Below are 17,332 nucleotides of genomic sequence, written 5' to 3'. Positions count from 1 at the left end.
GTTCATCCATTTCAAAGGGTTAGCTGATTTAACGGTGGAGCAGACGACGACAACCAAACACGAGAAGTCGCGCGCAAACCGGAAGTTCAGTGGTAACTTTTCAAAGCGAGAACACTCCCACCAAGCCTTCTACTCCCCCTCTTTCTACTCTCTTTGTTGCCAACCACTACCACTGTTCGAGAGACTAAATTTCTACAACGTATTTCTAAGGCGGTGTAGGAATCGCCCGCCAGGAGACAAAGTAGCCCACAAAGAAAAAACTGGCCTAATAGCGTCAATAGGCCAAAATTTTATTTATTTGTTGAATGACTGCTGTTCGTGGAACCAGCTTTTTTACGAACATCGGATACATTGAGAGATGGAAATAGATTGAACAATGGTTATAATTCAAACAAATGAGATAGAATTAAAAAAAAGAGAATAAGTAAATAGGTGAGGCTAATGCCACACATTGAACCTTAAGCCTTTGGTTAAGCCTTCCAGATCGCGCGTTCTAGTACCCGCTGCTCACGTTTCACCATCAATGCACTGATTGGCGGGCATTGTAAGAGCGAGCGCCTGATCTAAGAGGCTATGGTAAGCCGGTAGTCACATGGCCCTTAACTAACAGGCAAGATTAAAGACCAAATTATTTTATTTGAAAATAACTTACATTAATCCTTATAAAGTATTTAATAAAGTATAAAATACAATTTTTAGATAATAAATATTTCAAATTTCCAAACATAGCAAAGATTTTTGTCCTAACCGAACTACAATAGACAAGTGACGCTAGAGAGGGGTGTATAATGTGTATCCCTCCCTTTAGGCGCGCTCTTGTAAGAGGGGATACTGTACGCGCCCAGTAGGGGGGATGACACTGAACTAAGAGTTGGAAGGGTCTGAAGTTTGCATACGTTGTACTGCCATTACTCTATACCACTCACTACTTTATTCATGGCGGGAAATTTAAATATGTTGGCATAGTAGGCCAGTAATAGGCTTCGACACAAACGGAAAAAAAAGTGAAAGCGATAAGTTTGTAATGATAAAGAACTCTGGTTGGTCACATGATAGTTAATAGTAAAAAACTGTGGTAAAATGCAAAAATATTTAAATTAAAGAATAAAAAAAACTTAACTTGGTGTAAAAGGCCAAAAAGTTGAACTAACATAAAATAAGATGTATTACTACTGTTTATATCGTTTAATGCCTGCTGCGAGGGGCAATTGTCACCCAATATGTCTATGGTATTCGGTAAAGTCCTGTCGTTTTCACTGTCTAAGCCTATCACCATCCGTTCAGGTTTACTTCCTGGTTCAAAACTATAGCGCGGAGGGATCTAATTCCGTAGGATGCGATATCAAATTCAAAAGTTTACTAGAACTGGTAGGTTCAACCGTATCATCTTCCATTCCTTTTCTTCTTCGGGAATTGGTGGACGCGCAATGGGTTTCAAACTAGCCCGGATGGCCCATAAGGCAGACCGGGCAGCAACTCAAACTTATTGGACATCATTTGCTTCAGCACATTGTTTGTTTGTAAAATGCAAGAAATAAATTTAATTTCTAAAATATAATTAAAATCAGTGGTCTTATAATCCATTGGTTTTTCGACTTGACAGTTAAAGGCAGCAAAACTTAGCGCTTTAAATTACTCGTGTAAAGACGGCCCAAGTTACCAGGCCCGCAGCCTCGGGAGGGAGGCACCAGGGACACTGCCCCCTAAAATAAGATTTATGTTTGCCCCTTAATGCCCCATCAAAATTTAAAATGCCCCCTTACCTAATTCTACAGGGCCGGTAGGCCCTTGTAGATATGACTTGATACCGTTTTGTAACGTTAAAGTAAAATTCACATGCTTTTGCTAAATTTCTTATGGAGATTAACATGGGGTTGTTCGTGATTTTTCCCCACCGCTAACTTAAAAACTACAGCGAAGTTACTTTTCGGAATTATCTTATATTAACAATTAAGTATTCAGGGTGTGCTATCAGCCAGTTTGATCAAAACAATTAAGTCTAAGTATGTTAATTTTGGTTAATTACAGAAGTATGGCTTTGACCATCGTGATTGGACATAATAATTAGCTAGATCTCTTGGAAAACTCAGTGCTACCACGTATCTATGGTGCAGTGGTTATCACGTCCGCTTCACACGCGGAAGGTCCCAGGTTCGAGCCCTGGTAGACACATGTATTGACCATCGTGATTGGACATAAGAATTAGCTATATCTCTTGGAAAACTCAGAGCTACTACGTATCTATGGTGCAGTGGTTATCACGTCCGCTTCACACGCGGAAGGTCCCAGGTTCAAGCTCTGGTAACTACATGTTTTGACCATCGTGATTGGGCAAAAGAATTAGCTAGATTTCTTGGAAAACTCAGATATACCAAGGATCTATGGTGTAGTGGTTATCACGTCCGCTTCACACGCGGAAAGTCCCAGGTTCGAGCCCAGGTAGATACATGTTTTAACCATCGTGATTGGACATTATAATTAGTTTGATCTCTTGGAAAACTTAGACTTACCACGTGTCTGTGGTGTAGTGGTTATAATAAATATTTAACAATTATATCACTTCACTTGGTTTAATAATGTGACATAGGTAGCGTACTTTTTCCCTACTTCTAAAACCATTAAACGAAGTAATATTAGAAGTTCAACAGATTGTCTAAAAAAGATGTTAAAAGCCACTGTAAATGGTGCATAAATGCCTAATATTTCCTTAATACTTGCAAATAATATAAGTAAATGGCGTGAATTGATCATAGAAATGGGGTTAAAGTACACCCTAAATGATGTCTTTTTTGGCACTGGAAAAAACAGCATATATGGTGTTTGAATGCACTATTATATTTTAGAGTGCAAATGTATGACGGTAAAGCAAACATAATTATTCAAAATTAAATTATATTAAGACTGAAGTGACAGATATTATATAAAAACGTCTTGGTTTGGACCAAGGCCGAAAAAACAAACGATATGTGTGAGGTTTATCAATTGACTGAAGTTTCAGATATTGAAATTTTTTTCTAGTTATTTTTATCCACTCAATCCTTAATCAATATTTAATGCAATCAACTGATTTTACTGTTAATCGATCTAGACCCTCTAAATTAATTGAAAAATTACATATCTACGCTTTTTCAAGAACAATTAATTTCATGATAAAATGTTTTCGGAAAATCTAATTGTTCTTGAAAAAGCGTAGATATGTAATTTTTACCTCTCCGAGTGACGTATGTCACGGAGAGGTTCTAATTTCGACGTGTCTGTCTGTCTGTCTGTGTGTCTGTCTGTGTGTCTGTCTGAGCAAACGTTTTCCCAAATTCCGGATCGCATTTACAGTTCCCGGAAATTTGGAAAATTGTATTCCACTTACCATAGCTACTTACCTATCTAACACCACCATCCTCTGGCCATTTGTCCATCTCATACGGACACCAGTCTTTACCCACTGGCTTCTATAGTCCACCATCATTTTGGCTCTTTTTCCATGCCACATGGACACCAGTCTGTACACACTGGCTTCTACACACCACCATTTTCTAGTCTTTGTCCATCCCACCTGGACACCAGTCTGTACACACTGGCTTCTACACAGCACCGTCTTCTGGTCTTTGTCCATCCCACATGGAACACCAGTCTGTAAACACTGGCTTCTAATCCCCACCATCTTCTAGTCTTTGTCCATCCCACATGGACACCAGTCTGTACACACTGGTTTCTACACACCACCATCTTCTGGTCATTGTTTTTGTCCATCCCACATGGACACCAGTTTGCACACCTGGCTTCTACTCCATCAGCATCCTCAAGGTTAAGACATACGCGGCGATCGGCCAGGGTTACGAGAAACGTCCGGCCTCCCTAAGGTTGGGCTTCCACCAAAGGTTCACGCAATTGCGCTGTTCTTATCCATAGCTGCGATTCGAAACCCTTATATACTACCTATTTTAGTAAGGCGAAGCAACCGGCGTATGCTTCATTTCAAACGCCAATATTAGTCAAGTCTCTCAAGAATGTTTAATTGTTCTTTTTTAAAACGATGTAACGTTCAATAAGGCGAATAACTAACGAAGAAAATATTAAATATTAATTATATTTATTTTAATATTTAAGATAATCTTGTTTCTCAATTCAAAATTAATACGGAAAGAGTTAAAAAGCAGTCTATGTTATTGTCTGTGTGTGTCGGTCCGTTATTACACTAGTGCCGCAGTGCGCTGCGTTAGAAGTTCGTTTTGTTTTGATCTGTAAAGAAATCCTACAGAACCATAATATTCCCTTTATCCTTAATATAAAGTGAATATGATGAAATATTTTTCGTAGTTATGATGCATTTAGTGCTTTTGTAGCTTTAAAGCTCTGTTTCATTTTGATATTCCAAAGATTTTTTTTATATTATTATTTGAAATGGCTGTTTATATAATACTTAAGCTATACTACATCTGTATATAGAATAATCCTTGGTTTAGTAATTACATGAAGAAAGCTAAGATCTAGACTCCGGCGGGTATGTCTAGTATTACTTGCAATAAGCTTAGTGAAATATAGAGTAAATAATTGAGGCCTGAGGTGAAGTAAACTTTGGGTTTTGATTTTCATGTATGAAATGAAGAGACATCAACGGTTCAGAGTGAGCCCAGGGAGTAAGGAACGTTAGAGGGAGTGTTGATCTAATGCTAAAAAAACCGTCATACAGTGGCAAATGGGAAAGAAAGTGGGGGTAGGAATTTTTATCTCCGTTCCACAATTTTAGCTAACGCGCAGGCGCGAGTGACGTCGTTTACTACCGCCAGCAGAGTGAATTTAAAAATTCTCTCTGCCGCCAGCTTCCGCTTCCATCGACTGTTGCCCCACTCACTCTGTTCAACCAAAAATCAACGTCTGTTGGGAGGAAACCGAGGCTTAATAAAAATGCCAAATTGTTTTTGTAACGGTTGTAGGAATGATTCAAGGTATTCGCTTAAAAATATATGAAAGGAATATCCTTCCACACGTTTCCAAAGCCAAAAACCCAGACTTAAAAAAGTAAAGGATGGATATTAGCTAGTGGAAGACCGATTTCCACGAGTTTCTATTCACTTTCAATAAATTTCAAGCTTTGTTTTTGGTTTGGGAAATGGTTTGAAAACGATATTTACCATGTCGGGTCTTGTTAAATACTTAGGGTTACTTGAACAATTAGAAAACAACACTTCTTATAGTTAACCATGGCAGAAATTCAAACACGACCTTCCCCTTCTAGTTCAAAGCCGGTTTTTAAATTTGACGCATGCGCGCGGACACCGCCATGAGTCCCTGAGTCAGCGCCAGAGAGAGACGATTTTAGCCACGATGCGAAAGAATGCGCCTATTCACTTTAACACTCCCTCTCAAGTCTCTCCTCCCTGGTGAGCCGAAAGTTAAATACACTCTTAAATAATCAGGTTAAGATTTTATAATAGAAGAAAACATCATGGTGGCAATTAGATTAGTAGGGCCAAGCTACAGAGTTTTATTCTCTTTAAGGTGCGCATTGACTATCAGTGCGTCTAGCTACAATTTAGCTTTGGTATTATTTAACGTTAACACTTATGTTGGCAAACTAAGAATATTGTTGAGGTGAGACGAGACGATAGTGTTTACACTGCTAACCAGTTGTGAATGTAGCTATCAAAATATAGGGTAAACAGCTGAAGCGTAGACTTCATTTCCTGTTCTTTTTGCCATTAACTGATTTCCATGTATCCAAGATTTATCCTTATTGGATGTAAAATGTCGTCTGCTTTACTGTATATTCGCTATGCTTGGAATACTGCTTCAATATTTCGTAAATTTTTACTTCAAAAAAGGGAAATAATTCCATATCTAGGTAAATAACTTTGTAGTAGTAGACCTCTTGACTCGGAGAGGTAATATTTTGGTTTTCCCAACTTGTTTAAATTAATTTAGAGGGACTTTGCCCTGTAATGAATATTTTCATTTTGGTACACAAATATTAAAATTATTTTGAATGTATATTAACATATTTTATGCTTTATTGTCTTTAAACTTGATGTATATTCCTGACACAGTTGGATTTTTTTACTCGATGCCTTTATCCTAAGGATATACCCCTTAAATTTAGACTGAGGATCAATAAATATAAATGGGTGGGGAAGTTTTCACTTAAAAAAAGAATATATATATAAAAAAATTAAGAGTAAGACGATATGATGTAGTATTGCTAAAAAACATATGTAAAAAAACTGTTAGTTCTCGTTCGTATAATTTTATCGCATTATTGTCAAAGTTGCAGCTGAAGAGGGACCGCGGTCCGAAAGAGTCTGCTTATATTTAAATTAATAAATAAATTTTTTAAAATCTCCATGAAGTATCAGACTCATTTTATTTAAATTCAAATAATTAATAAAACTATGGATCGGAAGTTTAACATTATGATATACCCATGATTCACTTGTATGTTTTAATTTCACCCTTGATATGTATCCCTGATACACTGGAAGTTTTTGCTTTATGTCGTTATCCTTGATATATGTCCCTGGTTTGTTCATCCAGGACCAAAATATTATGTTGGGGAGTCAAGGTACAGACTAGCATTTAGAGCCTCAACAGCGACTTGCGAAGTTGTAAGGGAAGCTTTTCCTGCCTACTCGCGTATTTTCTCTTAACGACGAGCTTTGTTACATGGAAGAAAGTGAAACTTTTCGCTACCCTACGAAAAATATCTGACTAGAAATTAGATTGAGAATTGTTTGTTTACTATTTTTTTACAATATAAAAATCAGTTTGATTTTCAAATATTAAATGAGTGTCAATAACATGCGGAAATATTGTATGACAACTTTGATATTTATGTTATTCTAAAAAAATTCCATTTGTCATGCCCCCTCACAGAAAGATACTGCCCCTTCTGCGTAACGTTTTTGGCTACGGGCCTGACCCGGTGACACAGTCCGGGATCGAACCCGGGATTCTCTTGCTGCGAGGCGAAGCGCTAACCGCTACGCCACCCCACTCAATACAAATAAGTTTGTATTCTAGGAGAGCGATAGCTCTCTTAGATAAGACTTCATACCGACTTTAATGTATAAGGATGGTTTTTTGATTGGTTATAACTTTTTTGTATCGTATTAACTGCTTTGAAAAAATTCCACAGAACTACAATTATGTGGTTAAAATTTCAAGAAGATCCACCCATTAGTTTATTGTATAAAAAATAAAGTTGCTAAGGGTGGTTTTCATTTCCATAAAATTAATCAGCCCTTTAGGTGAAAAAGAAAATTTTCCCATAGAAATAACATGGAGTTTTTTTCAAATTTAGCCATTTTGTGGCCACCCTTTTGAAATGAAATATTCGTTTGTTACGTTTGGGAAAGGTTTTATATCAAAATTTAAACCTTTTTCTAGGAACATTTTTAAGGTTTTTGAGAAAAATTAATTTTAAGTATGTTTAATTTAAATTTTAAATTTTATAAACTACCCCAATCTGCGATATTTTAGCATGGATACGCTGTTTTATTGGTAAATATCAGCGCGACCAATATTGGCCTTTTTTACGTATAGTTGCGTCATAATAATCCGATTGTTTTTTCTTAATGCCTTTTGGTTGAAATGGCCTATCGATAGTGAGATAAGACTGCTTTAATATTGCCGCCGTGACAAATTACCCCGTTTGTGGCCGCCATTTTTTTAAAGGGGAAAAAAATTTGAGAGTGGGTCCTTTTTCGTTGCCATTTTCAAATTGTTTGAGGATTTGCTCATGGATGGATTTTAAATATAATATAAAGTAGGTTTCAAGCTTTAATATAAGCCTAATTTCATAATTTTCCACCTTTTTATTGTCCCACAATCTATTTCTAAACTTGGCACTTTCTTTAAGGCGGTGAAATTGCGCTAAGCCTTGGCTTACCGTTAATTTTTGCCATTTATAAAAATGTTTACCTCTTGTTGTTACTTCGCCTTCTCGTATCGTCGTATTTTTAAAGTTTAGACTTTGAAAGTAGTGCTTAGTTTTCTAAAATATTACTTAATTGTATAAAATTTCAATATTATAATTGCCTAAAACGTCCGTATTAACGAATTCAATGTTTTTTGTTGAAGGGACGCGCCTTGCATTTGAATTTCGTTCCCTCGAAACTACCCCCTTTAAGAGACCGGCCGCCGGAGGCTTTTTCTTTTACGCCCTCTCGGTCGCTCGTTCAGCCCCGAAAACAGCTGTAGTGACTCTGTTATTTACCAAAAATGTATGCGGTCAGTGTGTTGTTTTTGCATTTTAATGCTTCTAATCGTTGTGCGCGTCGAGGTTTACGAATCCAACGTGTGTTGCGTAATGAAAATCAAGGGTGGATACTATATGATCTATGCTTTAAAAGGAATTTGACCGCGAAAGTCAAGCAAAACGGTATTAGGCCTTGCCAAAAGTTGACTGAGCTATAGTATCACATGTCATAGATTATCACATGTCATATGATATAAAAAATTGACCCTCGGATATCCTGTGACTAGGAGATGGTTATAAAGTTACTAACTCTCGATTTTGGAGGTAGTCTAGTGACACTTAAAGTAACGATTTAATCTTATAGACAGACTACCATCATAAGCCCATATCGTAAATTCACCGATGTTGATATCTAAGCTTACTTGAAATACCAATACCAATTTTTTTAACTCAATGAATCTTAAATATCAACATCAAAAATTATCTTCTGAAAGAGATATCTACTTACATTCCATTCAAATTTCTCGCAACATTTCAAATTAACGAATAGAAATGTGCAAATGAAGTTCAAACTGATTAATTGGGCAAATTGCTATATTGGTCACCATTACCGATCACAGATAGATTTGCGCCCTTCAGTAGTGTTTATTATGCTTGTGAAATGGTAAGCGAAATCTGTGATTAAAGTTTAAAATAGACATGAGCAAAAAGGGCTTTATTCATATCAACTCGATTACCGAATATCTAAATTTGACTAAAATTAACAAAATATTCTATTCATGGTTAAAAATCTTGTTTGAAGCAGCAAGCCATCTAATCCTTATTTACCTTCTTTTGAAAAAAAATAATAGGTTGATACCTCGTTCGGTAGATTATTCATTGATAGTTCAGTTTCATTGAGTTTAAAAAAAATTAGTTCCACCATTGGTTAATTTTCAATATTGACCAATCGATAATCACAAATTTTAATAATTAAATTACAAAGACCGGTTCAAAACCATATTAGTTTTGAAACGATTAAATTATAATTTTAAACATATATACTAGTTAATTCCTCGTAGGTAATTAGTTTATTTCCTTAGTGAAATTAATGCTGAATATTATATACACAAAGTAAATAATAAATTAGCTTCTAAAATTTAAATGTAAAGTGTGTGCATTATTTCCCAACTATTAATAAAAGATATCCACCTATTTTCATTCAAATTAATTACTAATTTGTGGATAATGGATAGAAAATGTCGAGCTCTAATTGCGATATAGCTAAAATCAATCCCACTGGCTATTTATAATACAATATAACCTTTGCCCTATGTTTACTGTTTTGAATTTTATTTGTAAAATTTAAAACATAAAATAGTATTACAATTTTTTTAATTAAATAATTATTAATAAATTTCAATAAAATAAATACTGGTTAAATACATAACACTACTTTTTTATTAAGTTTCTGAAATTATCAGAGCTAAATATCAAAGACACATTTTTAATTGCTCTCATTTCGACACAACTGCAACCGTATAGATTTATTCATTTAATAACATTTCTCATTTCTAATTATTTAAATTCAAAGGGCTGTATTAACTTTTAAAGGTGAAAACCCAGCTGACTGAGAAGTAAACAAATACCAGGCTGCCAGGCTGTCTCTAACACAACAGAGTTGGCCATTCTCGCTTATGAGAAATGAATCCTTGTCATATGCATCTCTGGACTTTAGGAGCTCCAGGAGTCAGACTCCCAACTGAAGCAGGGTGGGAAATAGGGATTTTTTTAAAACTAGACATTGGGCCAGCGACCCCCCTGCCCTGGTATAAATGAACTGGTTCATGACCATTGACCAGGGCGCGGCGTCTGCTAAACTAAAGAAGTGGGTAATTAAAATAGTTGAGATAATGTCTGGAGTCTCTGGACCCTGGTTACCCTAGAATTTCCTTAGTGGTCCTGTGGACCACTGCTCCCCCTCCGATTTAATTTTTAAACTGGTCATTTTCCCTGTGCCACCGCCTTATTTACAACGCTGAACTGAAGATTTCTTTTGACCGGACCATAGCCTACTCGATCACGCGCAACACGTCGCCAGCTGCTTGCTATAGCGCGAGTCAGGGTGGGAAATAAGGGTTTTTTTAAACTGGACATTAGGCCAGGGGTACGTTCAGTAACCCTCTCACTAAACGATGTGAGATTTTTCCTACTGTACACTTTTTCGCGTTTCCGGTTTTGACGTCATGATGCTTAGCGCTTGCCCATCCAAAAAACCATCTAATCGATATGGTTTTTTTGATGGCGTGACGTAGCGTTTGACTGATGAACACTTGACAGACGAAAAGTTGGCGCGGGATTTAAAAATTAAATTCCAATAATGTTATTCCTACAGTAATTGTATTAGTTTTCATTACAAAACTACTTCTACCATTCAAATAGACATAATTTTCTTAAACAATTTCATTATTTGTAAGCTCGTTTATACTTGAAAAGAGCCATATGCGCTTCGTAACGTTTTGAGGGCCAGTAAGACGTTTCCCCAACTCCATTTTCTAAACCAGCGCTAACTTCAAAGTGTCACTTTTCCGTTCAACAGCCTTTTACGTCACTGTGACGTCTCGAGCCCATCAACCACACATCAAGAAAACCGCGATTTCCTTGAGATTTTCGTTACTGAACGTACCCCAGACTCCCAGAGACCCTCCTGACTTGGATTAAATAAACTGGTCCGTGACCATTGGCCAGAGCACGTCGTCTGCTAAGCTAAAGAAGTGGATAATTAAAATATTAGAATTTTAATGTGTGGACTCTGGTTACCCTTGAATTTTTTAGTAGTCTCGTGGACCACTGACCACCCCTCCGATTTTATTTTTGAACTGGACCAGGCAATTTTTAAACTCGTCATTTGCCCTGTGTTACCGCCTTATTTCCCACGCTGGCGCGAGTTGCTTTGCGTTGTCGACTGCGTGATGGAGCGGGCTATCCCTGGAGTCCCAACCCCCGTTACTTACTACCAAAGTGCCCACTAGCATGGCCCACTCGATCACGCTCTCTTTTCCCCGGCTACATATTTTGAAGAGGGCACTTTTTAGGCGTATTAACAATCTTGGATCACCTTTGTGGACCTTTTAGGGTAGCCCTTATAAATTGAGTCGGCATTGTCCTGACTATATTGTGTTTAAGGTTTATAAGCTTAATATCAAACAGACGTTAGTTAATGCAACAAAAAAGTTTGAAATTGATAATCTCGGATCGTCTTTGAGAAGTTTTAAGGATATCCGAATTTCATATTGGGCTTATGAAAAGTTTGAGCTAAAGGTTAAACAGACATAAATCAGCGTTTTAAAAAATTGTGTAAAACTGTCAATTTGGTCCTATTTGTGGAATTTTTAGGGGAGCGCCTTGCGTTTCAAAGGGTTGTAAAAAATTGTATTATGTTAATTACAATAAGAATACAAACTTTCAATGAGTTACGTTTTTATTTTTTGGAGTATCATTATAAATAAATGACTGATTGAGCTAAAGTTACGGTCCCCTTTTTATATGTTTCTGCTTAGTGTAGACTTTGAAAATGTAAAACAGTTTCTTAACAATCTTAATTAAAATGAAGACTGAAGGAGCAGATATTAATCAAAAATGTCTTGATTAGAATCAAGTCCTAAAAAGTATCGATAAGACTCAGGATATCACTTGTCTGAAGGAGCAGATATTAATTTTTCTTTTTAATTGAAACTTAAATGCATGCTTAAGAAAAAACAACGTTCCATTACCGATTTCCGTTGAAATAACTTATTTTACAGGTAATCAATTTCAAAAATTTACTTATCTCGGGTTTTCGGGCACAATTCCATTCCCCCAAAACATTTTATCATTACATTAATTACTTTTGAGAGATAACATGTCAAAATAAGCTTTAAAACAATAAAAAACTGAATGAGCGGTCTGTTTAGCCATGACCAAAACCTTCAAATCAGTGTTGCTAATGTTAGAAGGTGGATGTTCCCACTTCCATTTTAAAAATTTGCCGCATTTCCCACACCCCCTTTTTTACAGTCATATTTATCTGGACTATTTTATCATACTAAGTTTAATATGGAATATCACTCCGCATGGCTTTGACAATATGTACAAATGCTATAAAGCTTTAAAATTCTCAAAAATATGCTTTTTTTTCAGTGCCAAACTTAAAATCACCGAATTTATTTCAAAATGTCGCTTGAAATTTTTAAACCGGATAAATTTTTGAAAATTTTGCACTATTAACCCTTGAACAGGAAAATTCCGACATTTAATTGATTTCGGAAAAATATTACTTTTTCCCCACAGAGCCTAAAACCAAACCTAATGTGGGAAATTACCCACACATTGGCAACACTGCTTTAAAAACTTACAACAAGCACACTTTCGAGACATGTTCTGAACAAATTAGTGCTTAACCCTCTAATAGTACGACCACGGAGAATTGATGTAAACTGTAGTTGAAATATATTCATGTGCGACCTGCGGCACTGAATGGTCTCTAACCATTGTTTGAAACTAGAGAGAGAAATAGTGAGCAGCATTAATCATGTCCTGAGCTATGAGAATGAACAGTATGACTGTTGACTGAAGTACACTAGACATTACATCATTTTGCATAACCACGAGTAAAAATCTAACTGTCCCTACTTAATTTTCCGCCATTGTTTTAAAACGTATCCACTGCGAAGCATGCCGGGCACAAATGAGGGAACCTTTTAGAACTCAATGTCATACACGTACTCTCTCAAAAGTAATTAATGTAATGATAAAATGTTTTGGGGGAATGGAATTGTGCCCGAAAACCCGAGATAAGTAAATTTTTGAAATTGATTACCTGTAAAATAAGTTATTTCAACGGAAATCGGTAATAGAACGTTGTTTTTTCTTAAGCATGCATTTAAGTTTCAATTAAAAAGAAAAATTAATATCTGATCCTTCAGACAAGTGATAACCTCAGTCTTATCGATTCTTTTTAGGACTTGATTCTAATCAAGACATTTTTGATTAATTTACATAGAAGTTATGATACTATTTCTGAGTTAAGTCTACATGCTCAAAGAATTGAATCTAGACTTAATGCTTGTCGTAGGGATTCTAGGAGTTCTACTAGAAATACCGTAAGCGAAAGTAGTTCTCGGATTAACCCTACGGCTTGTAGTCAGGAAACCTGAACGGAAACTAGATCGTCTAGAAGCTCAAGCAGCATGACTATTAGATACCATAAATGTGGGAAATTAGGCCACATTAAGCCAAACTGTACGGAAAAGAAATCGACCTATTTCTCCTCCTAAATCCATGGAGGCTATTCTCTAAAATTGGAAAATCATTCGGATCACTCCGAATCCTTATGATTCGGATCGGCCTCATTCGGAGTGGACCGAAAAAACCGTATTCTCTAACCCCAATCCTTATCGTCATTCGGATACTAAGAAAATTTTCTCTCAATCCAAATGGACATCACTTCCTTTAAGCCACGTGGTACTTTTTGACGCCCACTTTTTCTTTATTGGACAATTTTATTTGGCGAGCTTTCAAATTGATAGGATGGAAACTTTGGTTTTTCCCAAGGAGTGGAAATTTTGAGAAAGGGTCTTTGTATTGGGAACACATTCAATACAAAGAAAATTTTCTCTTTTTCGATTTCTTTTCTTAAGATAGAAACAAGTCCTTTTTTTCCATTTTTATTTATTTTTTTTTTTGATAAAAATTATTTATTCTTAAATTGCTTCATAATATCCTTTTAAAATGGGTATTAAAGTACACGCTAAACAACAGTTAATATACGTCGAATTTTTGGAAGTGCATAGGAACTTCGTCCAAATGAAACTTAGCGCAAGTTTTAGTAGGGTTAAATATGAGGCAATGAGAACCTAGAATAACAACGTTAATTAATCGAAAATTATAGTCCAATTGTGAGGATCTCGTGAGATTATGATAAATTCATTAATGTAGATCATTAGCCCTCTATCAATGGTTACACACCTACCAAAATTTAATAATTTAAATAGATGCTAAACGAAAAAACCAAATTTAATCTAGCAATTATTAATAATTGATGCAATTGGTCAAAAATAGGTGGCTCTAACTTACAAGCCCCGGTAGAAAAAAATATTAAAATGAACAATTAAATCTGTGTTAAGTAATTGGATCTCGCGAAATGATCCCTTAAATGTAGGATAAATTCAACGGGAAGCTTCATATGAGCAGTTCCCATATGAGCGGATTTCATAATAGCGGTCCTCATAACAACAGTTCTCTAAATAGTGGTCCTCATAACAACAGTTCTCTAAATAGCGGTTCCCGAAATGGCAGTTTACCCATTACAGCAATTACCCATACAGCGGTTCTCGTAAACGCGGCGTACCGTTACAGCAGTTCTCTAAAGAGCGGAAAAACAGGTATGCGAAAAAGTTGAAAAACTATAGTTGTTTATTATGGTGTAAGCTGGACCAGCTGGGCTATATGAACTCAAAAAACAAATAGGTCAGATATGGATAATTTGGTTAGGTTAAAGTTGATTATTTCAACTAAATAGTATTAGGTCAGGTCACGTTAGGTTACTGTTTAGTAATATTTTGGAATTGGTGTAACAATGTTACGCCTTTTCCAAAAAATTACTGTTTACAATTATCTACTTCCGAAATAAAATACCCCTTCTCGAATTATAATATGCCTTTTCCAAAAAAATACTGTTTACAATTATCTACTTCCGAAATAAAATACCCTTTCTCGAATTATAATATGCCTTTTCCAAAAAATTACTGTTTACAATTATCTACTACCGAAATAAAATAATCTTTCTCGACTTATAATATGCCTTTTCCAAAAATTACTGTTTACAATTATCTACTTCCGAAATAAAATAACCTTTCTCGAATTTTAATATGCCTTTTCCAAAAAATTACTGTTTACAATTTTCTACTACCGAAATAAAATAACCTTTCCCGAATGATTTTTCTATCCTAGTATGAGAATTGTAAACTGATACAGCCTGAAGAACAGTACAATATTTAAGTTTAGTTCAAAAACACGATCCGTTAGTAGGTCACATTACTGATTAAATGATCACAGAAAACTTAACTGTATTGTTATCCAAATTTACTCAAGACAAACACTGCTATTTCTCAAAATAGCAGCCGCTATTTTAAAACAGCGGCCGCTATTTCTAAAACAGCAGTTTTGAAAAACTCCGCTGTTTTTTTGGAATCGCGGTTGCTATTTCGAGAACTGCTCTACAGGGAACTGCTCATATGGGGTACACCCAAATTCAACGACGTTTTTTTACCTTTAAATCTACCAAAAAGCCGTCGATCTACCTTGTAGATTTCGCCAAGGCCTAAAGCCATTTCCCGCTTTAACCTAAAATTTTGCCCACGCTTGATTTTAAGTCTCGAAAAACCCTTTGAACTCGTAAATCGCGACGGGCAATGCAATTACCATATTCAAATCGCAAACGATGAAGCTTGAGTTGAAAAAACAAAGCAGCCATACTAAATAGAAATATGAACCGCAGCCAAGGTGCCAGCAAAAAGGTACGGGGAAAAATACTAGAAAACTCCGGCGAAAGTTCCGCGAATCTAAGATTGATGGAGGGAAGAGAGGCGGTAAAATATCCGAATGCTCGATTCGGCCATCTCTTTCGACCGCCGAATGATTCGGAGAGGTTATCACCGTATGATTAGGATAAGGTTCTTACAGAATACGTTTTACTTTCATTCTGAGAAATTGACTCCGAATGAAAAGATTCGGATCGAAATTCCTCCAAATGAAAAGATTCGGATCGAAATTCCTCCAAATGAAAAGATTCGGATCGAAATTCCTCCAAAAGGACCTTAGAGAATAGGGTCTCTGATCCATGTCTCCAAAAGCAGATCTAAAAACGATATAACGTTGGTTATCTTCAAAATGACCTTAATAACAATGACAAATCATAAATGACTGAGGTTGAATTAAAGTATAGGGAAATAAATTGAATTTAGGCGGAGGTTTATGCCATTCTCCGAGATATAGCGTTCATTACCTGGGTCGTCATTTAAAGTATCATCCCTCCTATTTGAAAAGCTGCCAACTCTTTCAGAAGTTTACAAGGAAATTTTCCTACAGCTTATGAGATTCTAAATGACAAAATCACGATCACACCCCTGCAGTAATTAAAACCTAATGTATAACATACTCTTCGACTTCATTATAAATTGGGGCCCTATTTTCAAAAATGTATTTCTCTAAAAATAAAAAGCAAGAGCTGGTTAATTACAAGGTAATGAATAACGTATATACTACTTGGAAATTATTATCTCTGAATGGACTTCTTTAACCGTTGTATGCTTCGATCCAGTAGAGTTATTCTCTCAACAGAAACAATTTTCAAGACAAGAAATTCTCCTTGGCATTTGATTCTGAAAACTTCCGCGAATAAGCCTTCGCCAATTTTTTTCTCTGTTGTTAATTTTCTGAAAAGTGTTCCTAGTGAATAAATTTTCGTAATTCTCTTAAGAAATCCTAGACCAACTGACTGAAGCCCAGAAATGATCCCCAGTAGCATATCCTATCCGTTTTGTAGCCGGTTTATTGTCAGGCTCGGTCAATTGTGGGTAAAAACAATAGGCGGCTAAGATAATCTGCATGGTTAAGAGCTTGCACTTTCAGAATACTCCTCCTTGTGCAAACCACCTCCAAAAAATGTAGCCTAGGCCAGATAAAATTTTTTCGTGAAGGTAAAACAATCAGAAACTAAAAGATTTTACCCAGATCGTAAAAATTGTGGCCGGTTAAAGTACGATGCTGTTGTTCACAAAGTCACAGAGCCGCTTAAACCTCCGGTAGTGACATAATGGCGTACACTAATGCAGAATATGCGGATAGGCATCTTATATATGGACTTACGCGGGGTAATTCTATGGAGGCACGGAGACGATATCAGGAACAATTTCCGCAACGTCGCGTACCGGATAGACGAACATTCGAGGCTTTTGACCGGTGCTTGAGGGACAGGGGTCAACTACAAAAACGAAATTATCGGGAACGAGATCTTCAAGAAGTCATCGAGGACATCGAACAAGACGTTCTTACCATGTTCGAGGATGACCCATCAACTTGTACCAGACAAGTTGGACGACAGTTGGGCATCAATCACGTCTAAGT

General features: G+C 36.2%; 2 non-coding genes across 2 annotated transcripts; both read left to right on the top strand.

Moving 5' to 3' along the window:
- Positions 1-2,099: 2,099 nt before the first annotated feature.
- On the top strand, positions 2,100-2,172 carry TRNAV-CAC (transfer RNA valine (anticodon CAC)). The gene has a single exon. It is a non-coding gene; the product is annotated as a tRNA-Val (tRNA).
- Positions 2,173-2,375: 203 nt separating this feature from the next.
- Positions 2,376-2,448, top strand: TRNAV-CAC (transfer RNA valine (anticodon CAC)). The gene has a single exon. It is a non-coding gene; the product is annotated as a tRNA-Val (tRNA).
- Positions 2,449-17,332: the final 14,884 nt, after the last annotated feature.

Source organism: Phalangium opilio, unplaced genomic scaffold (assembly GCF_054372755.1).
Source record: "Phalangium opilio isolate 3A_F unplaced genomic scaffold, DU_Popi_V2 ptg000101l_1, whole genome shotgun sequence".
NCBI classification, from domain to species: Eukaryota; Metazoa; Arthropoda; class Arachnida; order Opiliones; family Phalangiidae; genus Phalangium; species Phalangium opilio.
This window is presented reverse-complemented; position numbering and strand designations above follow the sequence as displayed.